At 49.0% G+C, this 16,279-nt stretch overlaps 1 protein-coding gene across 4 annotated transcripts in view; it reads right to left on the bottom strand.

The window, feature by feature from the left end:
* BDH1 (3-hydroxybutyrate dehydrogenase 1) overlaps nt 1-9,160 on the bottom strand; it is a 65,640-nt gene extending 56,480 nt beyond the window's left edge. The window contains exon 1 of one of the 4 annotated variants that reach the window (XM_006156753.3): nt 8,932-9,160. The gene's annotated coding sequence lies outside the window, so the exon portion shown is untranslated. Of the gene's footprint in view, nt 1-451; nt 680-6,434; nt 6,451-8,931 lie in introns of those variants that run through there. The other 3 variants (XM_006156758.3, XM_006156756.3, XM_006156755.3) reach the window with 3 other exon arrangements.
* Between the last annotated feature and the right edge of the window lie 7,119 nt (nt 9,161-16,279).

The raw sequence follows: 16,279 nt of genomic DNA, 5'->3' as shown, positions 1-16,279 counted from the left end.
TACCTCGCGAGGCTGGAAGGCAGAACTACTGGCCTCGGCCCTGGCTCGGCCTTAGACTACGATGTGACCTTGGGCCAGTCCCTTCCCTTCTTGGGGCCCGGATCGCTTCCTCTAAAATGCGCCGGCAGGAAACCATGAGTCCCGAGGGTTTCACCGCGGGTTCATCCCGGGCCTCCTCCCGCTGGGTACATTATTTCAAATAATAATCGCCAGTCGGCGCTCGCTGAGGCGTGGGAAGAGGAACCGGGATGGCAGCAGGTGAAGATCACCTGGAGATGAGATGGCTCTCAGCGAGATTGGCCTATCTTCCTATCCTTACCCCACCCCGCCATAGGGCCTGACCTAGACCCCTTCCCGACCCGCGTCCTGGCGACAGTGTGAGAGCAAGCCAAAGCGTGCAGAGGGCGCTCGCGCATCCCGCCAGAGATGAAAAGATGCAGACCCTTCTTACCCCAAACCAATGGGCAGGGAGCTCGACTTAACCCGGCGCCACGCAGGGGCCCGCGCTCCTGGCTTGGATGACCGAATGGGGGCGCTGCCGCGGCCTCCTTCCCGAAACTCGCCTATGGGCGCCCACGCCTGCGGCCTCCTACCTCTGCCACGGGATGCGCCTGCACGCTTCGGGCGCGCGCGTTCGGGCTGCCCCGGGCGGGGCCCGACGGCGGGCGTCGCGGGGGCGGGGAGTGCTCCCGCGCAGCCTCCTTCGCCCCGGCACCCGGCGTGACCATCCTCCCGTAGGGTTCCCTGCATCGCTAGGCACTCGGTCCGAGATGAACCCCCCTCCACCCGTACATCTCGGCACTAAATCCTCTAAGCCGGGCGCCGATCTCCACCTCCACCGCCACTTCCCTCTTGGCCCGGGGAGGTAGGGCGAGAAGATTTCCATCCTTGGGGATCTCGGACCGGGACCAGGTGACACTCCAGGAAGTGAGAAAAACCCGAGGTTCCTTCCAGGTCCTATGCATGTTTGCTGATTTTAGAGTCCACCAGGGTTGGCTGGTTAGTTGGTTTTTAAGATTTCTTTTGGCCAGATGATATTTATTTAAAGAGTTGCAGAGTTTCGACAGTGGAATATCGGCGCGCAATAACTGGCTGCCCATCAGGCTCCGCTCCCAACTCACCCCGCCGCCCAGCAAACCCCAGGTTGCAGGATGAGGAACTGGCTAAAGAGAAAAGATACCAGGGCAAATTAGTGGCAGAGCTATTTTTAAGGGAACTGCAGAGAAGGACTGAGTGGAAATAGACTAGTCACTGAAAACAGGAGGGGAAGTTCTGACGGTCCCACTTTAATTTGATTGAGGATTTTTCAACTTTATCATGGTGGGAAGATCATACCATTCCATAGGAAACATACTTGGACTTTTGATCTCTTACCTGGATGGAAGCAGCAGCAAGCCATTCTGGTTTTCCCTTTCAGTATAGTATTCAATACATACTAAAACCGGTTTGGGGGGAGCTGGTGGTTGGCGCAGCGGTAAAGCACCGGGCTTTGCAGGGCTGACTCACCCAGTGGGTGTCTGTCTGGATTAGGTGGTGAGTCCTCCCTCAACACCAGTTTCACCAAGCAGAAATGTGCTTGTGATTCCTGACTGGCTGAAGCTGGGGGACAGTTTGGTGACCACTGAGGAGTGCTTTCTCTTTCTTGCTCAGGGAAGAAGTAAACTTTAAAAAAAAAAAAAGTGGCTTTTGTGTTGGTGATTTTGCCCAGCTCTGAGCACCTTTAAGGTAGGCTGGGCTAAGCTGTGATGTTCGGCAGGTTAGGTGTCGTAATGGCACTTTCTCAACTTACTGTAACTTCATCAAGTGTAGCCCCACTCTACGCCCAGGGGCATCAGTGCTGGCCTGGCCAGGCCTTAAGGAAACCTGTGGCTCTGCTGCATGAGGTCCTGGAGGGCCGGGGCTGTGTCTTCCTTACCACCAGCTCCTGGCACATGAAGCTTCGAAGCCCAGGGGAATCATTGAAGGGAGGATGCACTTGGTCCTCTGTCCCCCTTTCATGGACAGACACAACCCAGAGAACTTACTTCAGTGACAGCATTTCAGTGTCCTCACGTGGCACATCATGTGACAGCAATAAGTCACTCCCCTGAGTCACCACCAAGTCATGCTTTCAGGATTATGCATTGTTGGAAAAGCAGTTAAAGGAAGAATTCATCTTTCCACCTAGGAAAAGCCCAGGCCCCTGACCTAGGACTGAGGGTCACATGGAAAGACAGTGCTGCTTTTGGAAGACAAAGACAGGGCATTTGACCTGCCTGAAGTTACATCACACACCTCCAGTGGCTGGCCTCATATCCTCCACACCCAGCATTGCTGTAGCGAAAACCAGCTGGGTGGGCAGGCGGAACCTGCAGGCACCTTGCCTCAGCTGTGCTGGTGTCTCCGTGCTCCAAGGCGTCTTTCTCACTGCAACCTAGGACCCCTCCTGGGACCCCCTGCCCATTCTGACACCAGTAAACCTGGACATACAAAAGAATAGACATCTCATGAGACAGCCTTCACCGGTGACAGACAGGAGCAGTTGGAGAGATACTCCATACCTCCGTTCTTCCAGTGAGCAATTCTTAGTTTTTTCCTTTTGTGCTCCAAGGCGTCTTTCTCACTGCAACCTAGGACCCCTCCTGGGACCCCCTGCCCATTCTGACACCAGTAAACCTGGACATACAAAAGAATAGACATCTCATGAGACAGCCTTCACCGGTGACAGACAGGAGCAGTTGGAGAAATACTCCATACCTCCTTTTTCTTTCCTTTTTCTTCTCTTTCTTTTTTTTAGGTCAGAGGGTACATACACTTGCCAGAGAGACAAAGCATCTCCTGGGGGATGCTTTCTCGTCCATTTTTCCTCTCTGGATTTTGGGCGCACATGCACATGCACTCAGCATGTTTCTAAGCCTCTGGCTCCAGGATTCAAATCATGTCATTGGCCATGAGAAGGGTGATTGCCTTAACCACCAGGCCAGGAGCCAGCCTACTCTTTTTTTTTTTTTTTTTCCTTTCTTAAAGCTTATTTACATATTTCTCCCAGAGAGCGATAGAAACAGAGGCAGGCAGACAGCACCCCCAGCTTCAGCCAGCCAGACCGTGGGCATACATGTGCCCGGCGTACTTCAGGGAGGTCTCTGGACATTAACCGGTCCCCTTCCCGAGTGGGTCTGCCTCACAGAGCGTTGCGCTTTACCGCTGCACCACCGCGCAGTCCCCTGCACGTTCTATACCTCACGGAAGATGATAGCACCCGTGGTAGTCCCCAGCTTGGCCCACTGAATATCACACCCTAGGACTGCCCTTCTGGTTCCCTCTTCCCCATCTGGCTCTTCTCAGTCATCCACCCTATTCTTGGTGTTCTGTTACGTAGCTTTGAAGTGTTGTTGAGTACTTACATAGTTGAGCACCTGAGTGACATGGCTTGCTGTGATAAGAACATGAAGTATAATCCCGCATCCTGAGAGAATGTTACATTACACCTTCTCTGACCCCATACCAGGGTTACTGACCTCCACGACTGGGCTCTAAGACATGGAGCAGGGATTTGACAGACACTGTTGGGAGCCTATCAGCAGCCTTTCAGCTAGTCTCTGAGGCCTCACCCACAGACACTAGCACCATCCTCTACTGTCACAAGACCTTGCACGCCACCTCTGTTGCACTGGCTATGCCATCTGTCCCAGTAACCTTTCCTGTGAAGGTACACCTCAAACTCTCATCAGGCTTTGCATCCGCAGAGGTCGGCTTCCCTCCTAATTATAATTTAATAATTGGACTCTAAACAGAATTGACGCTCACTCAGCATGTGCTAATATAACTTGTCTATTGAGTGTATTTCTTTTTGTTTGCTTAGGTTTTTATTGTTTGTTTTTTGCAGTGTCTTGTATGTACTCACTGGAGAGAGACAGAGAGAGAGAAAGTGAGACAGCACTCCCTGGAGGGGATGGCTATGCCACAGTTGCTTCTCCTCCATTCTCCTCTCGGGATTTAGGGCATGCACACACACACATGCCCAGCTTGAGTTTCAAGCTGCTGGGTTTGGGACTTGAACCTTGAAGTCAGCCGTGCAATCCAGCGCCTTAACCACCACACCACCTGCTGGCCCCGATTATATTGCCTTGATTTTTTTTTTTTTTTTTTTGAGAGGTTTTTGCTATAGGGCATGTGCGCTCGCCAGAAAGAGAGAGACAGAGAGACAGGAAGTAAGAAATCACCCCCCAGGGGGGCTGGCCACGCCGCAATCCCTTCTCCTCCTCCATTCTCCTCTCAGGATCTTGGGCACGCACACACACGCGCCTGGCGTGAGTTTAAACCACCGGGTTCTGGACTCGAACCGTAGTTGACTACATGGGAGTCCAGCGACACAGCCATTACGCTAACTGCTGGTCCCTATATTGCCTTTTTAAGCATTGTAAATAAGAAGAATTTCTTTGTATAGCAATAAACTGTGTGGTTTGTGAAATCATGCTTTGCTCATTCCTTATTTTAACCAGACAAAACAGATTTATCCCCAGAATAAATAAACTCTCTGTGCTCAAGTCCTTGCTCAGGCTCTTCTTTTGTGTGTGTGTGGGGGGGGGGGGCCCAGATGAAGCCAATGCCTGACCCAAAAGAGGCATTTCAGGCCACCATGCAGGCCTCATTCTCGTCAGACCATTCCCAACCTTGCTAACAAGGAATGGGTTAGTTTGGTTTGAGCTTTTGCTCCTTTATTTGCCAGTTGCTTTATCCTCTAGGGTATCACTAATAAACTCTCAGACTTCCCGGAGAAGGCAGCTGAAGGGCTGGGACTAGGTGAGAGTTTGATGAAGCCATTCTTGGCCCCACTCTAACTTTCCCCTCCTTCTAAGGGTCTGGCTGCTGACCTAAACCGAAGACATGCTCAGCTGGGAGGCTGAAAAGTCAAAGCAGAGACTGTGGGACCGAGGTCATCCCCAACACAAACGGTGCCAGACCCCGCCTCCTTTCTCCCCCTGGGTGGAAAAGCAGTCCATCTCTGCCCAGATACAAGGCCTCTTCCGCACCCAGCACGCTTCATCTGGCACCAAGGAGGTTCTGTTGCAAATCACCCAGCTAGGTTTAAGAGGGAGCCAGCCCGTAGTCCCTGCCTTCAAGGAGGGAAATGAGACCTGGACGTAAGCTAAATGGATCATTGGAAGGCCTGTAAGTCTCCTAAAAGAGCAGCGAGCAAGTGTAGTCAGTTACGGCTGCAGTTCAGGCCAGGCTTTGTAGATGAAAGCTGCTCGGTAGGAATGAAACACCCCTAAGTATCCCCTGCCCAGAGAAGCCACCATCTTTGCTCCTGCCTCCTGACTGATTTCTTTTTTGGAGAACTTTTTTGCTATAGGGCGTGTGCGCTCGCCAGCCAGACAGAGAGAGACAGAGAGACAGAAAGCGAGAAATCACCCCCCCGGGGGGGTGGCCACGCTGCAATCTCTTCTCCTCCATTCTCCTCTCAGGATCTTGGGTACGCACGCACACGCGCCCGGCGTGAGTTTAAGTCACCGGGTCTGGGACGCGAACCGCGGTCGACTACGTGGGAGTCCAGCGAAATAGCTATTACACTAACTACTGGTCCCCCTACAGATTGATTTCTTTTTCTTTTTTTTGAGAGGTTTTTGCTGTAGGGCATGCGCGCTCACCAGACAGACAGAGAGAGACAGAGAGACAGAAAGCGAGAAATCACCCCCCCGGGGGGGTGGCCACGCTGCAATCTCTTCTCCTCCATTCTCCTCTCAGGATCTTGGGTACGCACGCACACGCGCCCGGCGTGAGTTTAAGTCACCGGGTCTGGGACGCGAACCGCGGTCGACTACGTGGGAGTCCAGCAACATAGCCATTACGCTAACTGCTGGTCCCCCCTCCAGATTGATTTTCAATTGCCTCCTTGCGTGTGCCCTTCTCCAGCACCAGCTCCAGCCAACCATCCCTCACCTTCCCAGCCTCTCCCTTGCTAGATCTGGCCCTGTTCTGTCTGAATGCCCCTGGCCTGACTGTCCTCAGTGTTACACGCTGGCTGCTAGATTCTGCAGAGTTCATCCTGCCCTTAGCTGGCCTCCTGTAAGTCTTCAAGGAGCCCAAGTGTGCAGCAATCTGTGCTGAGTTCTGCTAGAAGGTAGAAAACAGAAACGCTGTGCTGATCCTGTAGCTCAGTGGTTGAGAGAGCCAGATCCCACATGACCGATCGTTGTTCAAATTGTAGCCATGGCAGCTTGAAAAGCATCCGAAGTGTCTACACATGCCCAGAATCCTGAACTGCTGAAGAGGAGGAAAGAGGATTATAGCTTGACCACACGCTTTTAGGAGGTGCCTTCTCTATTTTCAGCAAGGATACCCACTGTCTGACAATAAGAAAAAATGTAAAAAACACACTCTTCAAATGTCATAGGTTTTGATGCAAATGAATATTTTTTCCAAGAAAATGTTTTGCTAGAAATCCTACTCACACTCTGCAGAATTTCAGAAGTGTCCAGTCGTGTTTTCTGTCACTGACAGTGGAGGGAAGAAGCACAGTGCGTTATTCTGTGCTGCTTCCAAAACAAAGCCGTGGCGCTCAGAATCGGGATGTGAAAAGAGCCTCTGAGAGTCGGTCTCCACGTGACCACACTGCTGAATCCTGCACAGGAATGAGAACGGGAGGGGCCACCTTTTCCTGAGGGGGAGGGCAAGGCAGAGGCAGTATCGGCACGCATGGTCCAATGCCCTCCTGTCTCTGGACTGGAATGCGGCTCATTGAAATGATTGCCCAGTTCGGCCACAGTGTTTGTGGAGCGGGGGGTGGGCAGTCTGGAAATTTAAGCAAAGTTCTTTTAAGATCATTGGGATTTTTGAAAGAGGAAGAATATGAGGAGATTAAAAAGTAACCGTGTCCTCCCTATGGCTATCCCTCCCTAAACTAGAGCAATCCATAAAATTCCTTCCTTTGCTCATTTTGTGTGTGTGTGTGTGTGTATGTGTGGTGTGTGTGTGTGTGTGTGTGTGTGTGTGTGTGTGGTGTGTGTGTGTGTGTGTATATATGTGTGTGTATATATATATATATATAGTTTTTGTTGTTGTTGAGAGATTCTTGCTATAGGATGTGTGTGCTCGCCAGAGAGACAGAAAGTGAGAAATCACCCCCCAGGGAGGATGGCTGCACTGCAATCCCTACTCCTCCATTCTCCTCTCGGGATTTTGGGCATGCACACACACGCACCTGGCATGAGTTTTATGCTGCCGGGTCCAGGACTCAAACTGCAGTTGTCTGTGTGGGAGTCCAGTAACATTGCCACTATACTGTCTGCTAGTCCTTCATTCTGTTTATATTGATCAAGCCTTTATTAGAACCTAGGCATGGTGCTATGTTCTCGGAATGCAATGATAAACTGAGGGGTTCTTGTTTACAGTAAGACAACATGGCAGTTAATGTCTGATCACTATTGTACCAACACTGGAAATGCCCTTCCGTGCACTATTTCACGTTTTTAAAAGTTTACTTCTTCCATGAGCTAAAAGGACAGAGAGAGAGAGACAGCACCTCCCACAGGACCTTGATGCCACGATCCACCCCCAGCCCCAGTCAGCCCTGGGTCATGGACTCGCAGGTCCCAAACATACTCAGGGAGGTTACCGGACCTGATCTGGGGACTTTCCCCTGGGGGACTGCCCCTCAGAGTGTCATGCTTTACTGCTGGGCCGACATCTGGCCCTCATTACTTTATTTAATCTTGCAACAGTACCAAAAGAAACCTAAGATCTCCCCATTAGGAGCTGAGGAAGTGAGGCCTAGAGAGGTCAAATAAATCGCCCACGGCGACACATGTAGGAAGTGGCAGTGAGAGATCCAAGTCTGTCCTGCTGCAAAAACCTGCTTTGCATATGCCACCACGGTCCTAAGATTTTCTTTGAAGAAAGGGATTTTTTAAAAATTCCCAGTTTAGGGGCTAGCAGATGACATGGTGGCTAGGGGCACTGGACTCCCACATGGCCAACCATGGTTTGAGTCCTGGACCTGCCTGGTGGCTTGCCTTCTCACTTTCCCTCTCTCTGTCTCTGGTCAAATTAAAATAAATAAAGTTAAATAAAATAATTTTTTTAATTTCCAATTTATAAGGTATTTGAAGTACACCATTTCTTATAACCAGCTGGGCATTGTTTCTGTGTAGATGAGCAGAACTGGAATTGCTTCGTTACACGGAAATTTCTGTCAATGAGTATCGGTTAAATCTCAATTTCTGATGCCCTCAATCAGGAAAAATTACAGGTTCAAACTGACTGTAGAAACACTGAAAGACAGTACCAACATTTGGCGTAACGGCTATGTCACTGGACTCCCATGTAATTGACTGCAGTTGAGTCCCGGACCTAGTGGCTTAAACTCATGCCAGGCACGCACATGTGTGCGTGTATGTGTGTGTGTGTGTGTGTGTGTGTGTGCCTAAGATCCCAAGAGGAGAATGGAGGAGAAGGGTTTGCAGCATGGCCATCCCCCCAGGGGGTGATTTCTCGATTTCTGTCTCTGTCTTTCTGGAGAGCACATGAGCCCTATAGCAAAAACTTCTCAAAAAAACAAAAGAAAAAAACCCCAAAACATTGAAAGACAAAAATATGTGACAAGACACTCAACACCTAAATCTGAAACAATTTTTTGAACTTCAGAATCTATTTTTTCAAGGAATACTTACTGCATTACAATAAGCTGTTCTTAAAAACAAGATATAAAACCATACATGTATTTCAGTTCATTGTTTTCGCAATTTTTCCCCAATTTTTATTTCTGCTTATTGCTACCAAGGACAGAGCCTGCCATTTCAAAAAAGGATTAAAAGCCGCTGCCTGTCCAGTTCGAGTTGCCAGCATCTCTTTCCAAAGACGTGTTTCCCCACCTCCTCCCTCCCTTCACACCCAAGCCGAGTTGAGGCCCTAGCCAAGGCTCAAGCATTTCTTTCTACTGACAGTGCTCACCTTAGCTGGGCCGGTGTGGACGGCTTCCTCAGCACCGTCAGCAAGTGGTCAGCCAGATACCTCGGTTCCTTTAAATTCTGTTAACCAGGTTTAATAGAAACCTCTTCCAGGCTTTCTGTATGTTCTTTCAAAGCTTACCTTTAGGCTAGGAAGGGAAATTCTCACCTACGTGTGATAAGTAAAGCCGCCTGAAGGCAAAAGACGATACTAAAGTTTCTGGGCGTGTGTGTTTGTCATTGAACAGGCAAAGTTCAGCTCTGTAACTGTTTGTTTTAAGCTTAAAATGTCTGTGAGTTTGGCCTTCTGAAAAGCACAGGGTCAAGAGTGGCTGCTGGTGCTTGGGCGTACATTAAAAATAATTATGCCAAAGGGTAGGTCCACTGACTTTATCCTGCCCTCTCCCTGCCAGGTATGTGTGGGCATAAATTAGTACAGGACTGGCCTGAACAGGATGAAGAATACTAGAGAGGGCTCTGAGCGCGACCAAGAATCAGGACCTGAGAAAAATTTCAAGATGGCCGAGTGGCTTTGGAGAGGTCTCTTGCAAGAAGGTGGAACCCAAACATAATCCTCAAATGTCATGGTGGAGGTGGGGAAGGTGAGGTCTGAATTATGGACGATCCCTGGGGTGCCTCTTGGTATTGTCGTACCCTGTGATTAAAGTCAATGAAAAATAATATCAATCCAGTCCAGGCAGGACTGCCAACGGCCCTGACCCTTTGGGAATGAAGGTTTGGGTCAACCCTCCACCCCCACTCCAGGCGAAGAACCTTGACCATCCAGGATGCTTGCTGAGAGTGAAAGTAACACAGAATGGCGGAAGAAGGTAGCTGTAAACACCAGCCTCACCATGTGGCCAGTTACAGAAACAAAGGGCTGTAATTGTCACACGCATTTCTTCTTCATTTTGCTCTGAATATGTATGTGTGTGCACACATATGTATTGCAAATGTGTATTTCTTCCCTCTCTGATTCCTTGATCATGTAACATAAGATGCATGGACTTTAGAGGCCAGCAGATGGCGTGTTAGTTAAGGTGCTAGATCCCACGTGGCCAACTGCAGTTTGAGCCCTGGATCTGTAGACCTGAAAAACAGGCTGGGTGAGTGTGCATGTGTGTGCATGTCCATAACCCCAAGAGAAGAAGGGAAGAGAGGTGTGGTGGTGTGACCATCCCCCCTGGGGTGATTTCTCACTTTTCTAATCTCAATGGTCTCTCTGTCTCTCTCTGGTGACCACTCCACCCTATGGCAAAACAATGTAAAAAATTTTGAAAAAAAGATGTGTTGACTTCATCTTACAGCACTTCAGTATTGTCAACTTGACATCCTGGTATCGAAGTTACAGGATAGCAAAGAGAAGAGTAAACATTGCCTGAGGACTTGGCATCCCTTTCTGGAGAAACGGCTAGGACAGCAGGATACAATCGAATGCAGGATCGTTGGATCGTGTGAGGCAGAAATATGACCTTGTTACCGTCCTTACTTGGAGATTAGTATGTTTAAGATGTGCGTGGATGTCAGGTTGACAAGGAGTGGACTTGTAATATCAGTTTTATGGGTAAACTTGGCTAGGACCCAGCATCCAAATTTTGATCAAACGAATTTGTTCTGGATATTTCTGCAAAAATGTCTTTGTTTTGCTTTGTTTTATTTATTTATTCTTTATTTCCAGAGGGCACCTGCACTCATCAGAGACAGAGAGAGAGAGAGAGAGAGTGAGAAAGCACCTGCCAATAGGGCATGACCATACTGTAATCCCTCCTCCTCCCTTTCTCCACCCTATCTGGATGTGGGACACGCACAAAGATGCATCAGGCATATTTTTCAAACCATCAGGTTCAAGATATGAACCACAATCAGCCATGGGATCTAGCTCCCCTAACTACTAAGCCACAAGGCCAGCCCTGTGAAGTTATTTTTAAAATGAGATTAACATTTAAACTAACGGACTTTGAGTAAAGATTACCCTCCATGGGGCCAGCAAGTGGCATGGTAGTTAAGACACTGAACTTTCACATGGCCAACCGCAGTTCAAGTCTCAGACCTGGTGCCTGGTTTCTCATGTTCCCTCTCTCTGTCTCTCTCTGATCAAATTTAAAAAATAATCATAATAAATAAAATAATTCTTAAAAAGTAACAATAAGGACCAGCAGGTTACATGGTGGTTAAGATGCTGGACAATCCCACATGGCCAATCATGGTTCAAGTCCCGGACCTGGTGGCTTCCTTTCCTACTTTCTCTCTCTCTCTGGTCAAATTAAAAGATAAATGAATGAATAAGTGAAGTGAAATGAAATTAATAATTCTTTTTTAAAAAGTAACAATAATAGTAAATAAAATTAAATAATTATTCAAAAAAAGAAAAAAAGATTGCCTTCCATAAAGCCAATGGACTTCAACCCATCAGTTAAAGGTGTTAATAGAAAAAGACTGAGCTCTGCAGAAGGTTAGGAATTATGCTAGCAGGCTGCCTTTGAGCTTGAACTGTTATGCTTCCTGGGTCCCCAGCCCACTGGCAGACCCTATCAAGCCTCCATAGTCTTGTGAGTCAGTTAAATTATCTCTCTTCTTCTTTCTCTTCTCTCTCTCTCTCTCTCTCTCTCTCTCTCTCTCTCTCACTCACTCTTTTTCTCTGTATATTTTCTGTTTCTCTGGAGAACTCTAACTGATACCCCCACTCAGAGCGGTCTGCTTCCCTGCAGTTTCCTCCACTCTAAAACTGGTCCTGCAGGACCAGAGTGACTCCATATTTTACGGGGCGACTCTATTTTGTGAAACCCACCTTGCTGAGAATCGGCGCCATTTCAAAGAGGCGAGCCCATCACGTAGGAGAAGGTCATAAGACCATCACCCCACCGGGGCTGGCCAATGAGAGAAAAACAAAGGAAATACCAGAACTTTCTTGCCAATCAGTAAAAGACAGCCATGCTCCTTGAAATCTCCAGCCAATGTACCCCCACCTGAGTACATTCCTCAGCACCACTCAAACTTCCCCCCAACAGCCAAATAAAAACCCAGCCCAACCAACACCAGGGGCTCTCAACTCTGACCCGCTGTGTCGGTGACAATTGGGAGTCCTGGCTCGAACCCGAATAAAAGCGACCCTTGTGTGCTTGCATCGGAATTGGCTCCTTGGTGGTCTTTTGAGAATTTCACGACCGGGGCTCAACATTCCCTCTTTCTGTGAGAGGGTGGGGCCCAACCGTAGCAGAGACAGCCTTTAAACGGGGGCTTGGAGCACAGGTCGGAGCTAGGAAGGTTGGTCTCGTGCCAAAGCGGGACACGGCAAGGTTTGCCTTCCACGCTCTCCATCCCCTGAGGTCTCTGCGGTCACTGCCCTCCAGGTGCTCACAGCCCGGGGAGGGGACAGACACATCTCCAGCTTACTCATCTGTGGCACAGCCTGGGCCAGGCCATACAGGGCAGGCTTAGCCATGGAGCTCTGGGAGGTTGGAAACTATTCTTTCAGGGAACTAGTCATTTCATCGGGGCCGAAGTGCCGGCTCCATGGAGGAGGGGACTGCCTTGGAGCACAAATTCAAAGACGGGTAGGGTATTTTCCCTTCACATCTTTATGTTAAAGAAGCTTAGATTTACAGAGATGATGGGAGGGTCTAATGAACACCCAGCATCCACAATGTTCACCAGTTGTGACCAGTCTGTCAGTTTGCTGGCTCGCTCTCTACCTGTGTGCACACACATACACACGCATATGCACACACACAGGGGACTTCAAGAAGTTTGTGAGGAAATGGGATTACAGTGTGAGTTTATTTGGGTATAAAATACGTTTTGGCTGACTCAGTCGAAAGAAGTTGCGGACATGGTAACGCATCACTTCCAAGTATTTCAGCATGTAGCCCAATAGAAAGACAATCCTACAAGCCCGTGATTCTGTCATTGTCAAGAAATCCAACATCGGTAATAGCAGTACTGCCTAATCCATCTTTATTAATTCCTTCCATGGTCCCGACAATGTCCTTCATAGTCCAATCAAGCATCATGACTTGTATTCGTTTTCATGCCTCTTGGATGGCCTTTCATCTAGACTAGTACCCGGCTTCGGGGGGGTTGGAGGGTCTTTTATGACCTCGTCAGTTTGATGAGCTAAGCCAATTGTTTTGTAAAGTGTCCCCAAGTCTGGATCTGCCTGCTGATTTCCTCCTGCTTGGATCCAGGTTAGATATTTTTGGCAGGAATACGAGCTAGGTGATGCTTAGGTAGAATTTGGACAGGCTGAAGTGGGAAAGGGTACAGTAGATGTAGAGAACAGTGAAAATTCACTGTCGTGCTCAGACCCCCTTCTTGCTTAAACTGATTCAAGCCGACATTCTGTCACTTGCAACTAAATGAGTACTCGCTCATACCCATCCACCACGGAACCCTGTGCAGCCACGAGAGAGGCTGCAGTTAAGTGTGTAGAGACAAGGAAAATCTGCAGGATATACTGTCATTTTTTTTTTGAGAGGTTTTTTATTATAGGCCGTGTGTGCATGCCAGACAGACAGAGACAGAAAACAAGAAATCACTCCCTGGGGAGATGGCCACGCCGCAGTCCCTTCTGCTTCATTCTCCTCTCGGGATCTTGGGCGCATACACACATGCACCCGTTTTGAGTTTAAGCCACCGGGTCCAGACTCAAACTACGGTCTACTACATGGGAGTCCAGCAACATAGCCATTATGCCAACTGCTGGTCCCAAGGAGATACTATAATTTATATATATGTGTGTGTGTGTGTGTATGCATATATTTATATATAATTATGAATATACCAATATATATGATATAAATTTACATATAAAAATATATATTTATATATTTATTTATATTTGCTTTATGTATTCATATAATTTTATATATTTGTAAATTAAGGTGCAGAACAATACATACATCATGGCTTCATTAAAATTTTATTTTTAGGCCCAGTCAGAGTGGCATAGGTAGCCAGGTGCCACTGCCTGATACTGGGTCACACCGTGTTTCCCTGTCACAGGAAAGAGTCAAAGGCAGGAAGCAGGCTGGGTGGAGGGCAGAGTCTGTCTGCTGGCTCCACAGACAGCGCTGGCCAGCACCAAGGGAGGCAAGCGGGCCCCATCCCGGGTCCCCTTTCATCCTGGTTTAGCGTGTGTGCCCCGAGCCTCCCCCAGCTTGTTACTTCATCTTGTCTCTCAGGCCTGGTTCCTTGTGAGTCTCCTGAGGCACGCAGTTATTTTGTGTGGTGACCGATACAAGCTAAGCGGCCTGCGCTTTCTCCTCGAAGTGTCCTTTGCGCTCCTTCCTGGCCAGTTCCCCAGTCCTCATCTGTCGGGCAGTCCGGTGATCCTGACACCTAGCAGTGGGGGAACCCGGTTCAGATTCTGGGCTTGTTAGGTCTCAGGACACGAAGGGTTAAGGAGGGACCATAGAACCTCTTCTCCCAGGGCACAGAGGGTTAAGGAGGGACATAGAATGCTTACTTTGTGACACATGCCCAACTTTCACCCAGGACTGGGAGAAACAATACAAAGTAGCAACCTGAGGAGACCTTGGGCACATTATGTGGACAATACAAAGGGTCTAACCAACCTTAAAGAAGGGGTCTAACAGACAAAAACAGGATAGAAAGGGCCCCTGGAAGGACACAGCCCTCCGGAGGCGCTGGCCCGTTCTGTGGATGGACAAATCTCACGTCTCTCTCTCAGCAGGTCCTGCCTGCCGCTCAGAGCGCCTGTTTCTCAACTTAGCAGCTTGACCTAAACACCTGATCCGGGCTGGCTGGGAGGCTGGGAAAAGATCGTCATGTGACTGCCCACCGAGGGTACTTGTCTCCCTGTCACTCTAGAAATAAACAATCATGAAAAAAAATATATAATTTTTTTAGAGAGAAATTTTTGCTATAGGGAGCATGCATTCACCAGAAAGACATGGAAGCGTGCTTTCCTCATGGATCTTGCCAGAAGGCTGCCAGCGTGGGCAGTGAGTCAGCCGCAGCCGCCCCTCTTCCGCTGGTTCACACGACTGACCCAGGTCCCCGCAGGCTCAGGAAGGCGCCCTGGCTCTGACCTGGCCTGTCTCGCCAATGCAGGCAGTGGGTCAGAGGGTTTTCTGTTTCTAGGAAAACAGCCCAAAGGTCAGCCCTTCCCAGCAGTGAGTAAATATCAGTATCTCCAACCGAGAGAGGCCTACAGAGGTAACCTCTCCCCTAGTATGGAGTCCCCTGCGGCTAATTCTTCATCATTGCTCTGGGAGCCCCTAGACCTCAGAAACCAGGCCGGACAATCTCCTGGCACAGCACCCAGCACATGGGAGCGGAGTCGACATCGGGGTCCATCCTGCTGCCACATCTCATGGCCTTTGCAAAGAAATGACTGCTCTTGGGCTTCATTCCTTTGGGGTTTGGAGACTCGGCTCTCAAAGGGAGTTGTTCTCTGACAGAATCTGCACTCTGCATCCAAGCAGACTCACCAGGTGCACTGGTGCAGGGTTTCGTTCTTTGTGTCTTTTTCTTTTTTTTTAATTTGCCGGAGGGCCCTTGCACTTGCCACACAGAGATGGAGAGTCACAGAGAGAGAGAAAGCACTCCCCGCCGAGGCACGGTCACCTCACAATTTCTTGTCCACTTCTTCATCCGGTAAGGAATTTGGACACGCACACGCATGCTGCCAGGGCCAGGATTTGAACTGCAGCCAACTGTATGGGATCCTACTCCCTTAGCTGCCAGGACATGGAACTGGCTCCAGAGGACAAAGTCCTGATGACTGGCTTCCATTAATATTGAGAGTTTAGGGCCAGCAGGGGGCATAGTGATTAGGGTGCTAGACTCCCACATGACTGACCACAGTTCATGTCCTGGACCTGGCAGCTTGCTTTCCTGCTCTCTCACTCTCTCTCTCTCTCTCTCTCTCTCTCTCTCTCTGGCGAGCATGTGTGCTCTGTAGCAAATTAAGTTATAATAATAATAATAAACAAATAATTCTTTAAAAATTGAGAGCTTATTCTAGAAAACTTAGAAAATAAAGATGACAAGTAAGATGAAAAGTTCTATGTCCCCCTCCCTTCTGGTCTGAGGGAACCCTTACACTCCCCTACAACCATCCTGGGTGAGTGGTCTGTGTGCACGCTCTCCTTGCTCAGGCAGCCTCTTCCAGGCCATTCTCTCACCAGTGTGGGTCAGACCCAGGGCAACGCTTTGTTGATGACCTGGCCTCTACAGCCCCCCTGTCTAATAATGAGGCCACATGACACGCGGAGTCACCAGGCTTCAGTTTCAACTCAGACATTACGCCCAATGGCCCTCAAATGTCCACACACTCCTTTTCCCTCTGTATTGTCTGGTAAGTAAATGGCCATCCATCCATTTAGGGA

The sequence above is a fragment of the Tupaia chinensis genome, unplaced genomic scaffold (genome assembly GCF_000334495.1).
Source record: "Tupaia chinensis unplaced genomic scaffold, TupChi_1.0 Scaffold000515_1, whole genome shotgun sequence".
Taxonomy (NCBI): domain Eukaryota; kingdom Metazoa; phylum Chordata; class Mammalia; order Scandentia; family Tupaiidae; genus Tupaia; species Tupaia belangeri.
The sequence above is the reverse complement of the archived record's forward strand: the minus strand, read 5'-3'. Positions and strand labels throughout refer to the sequence as shown.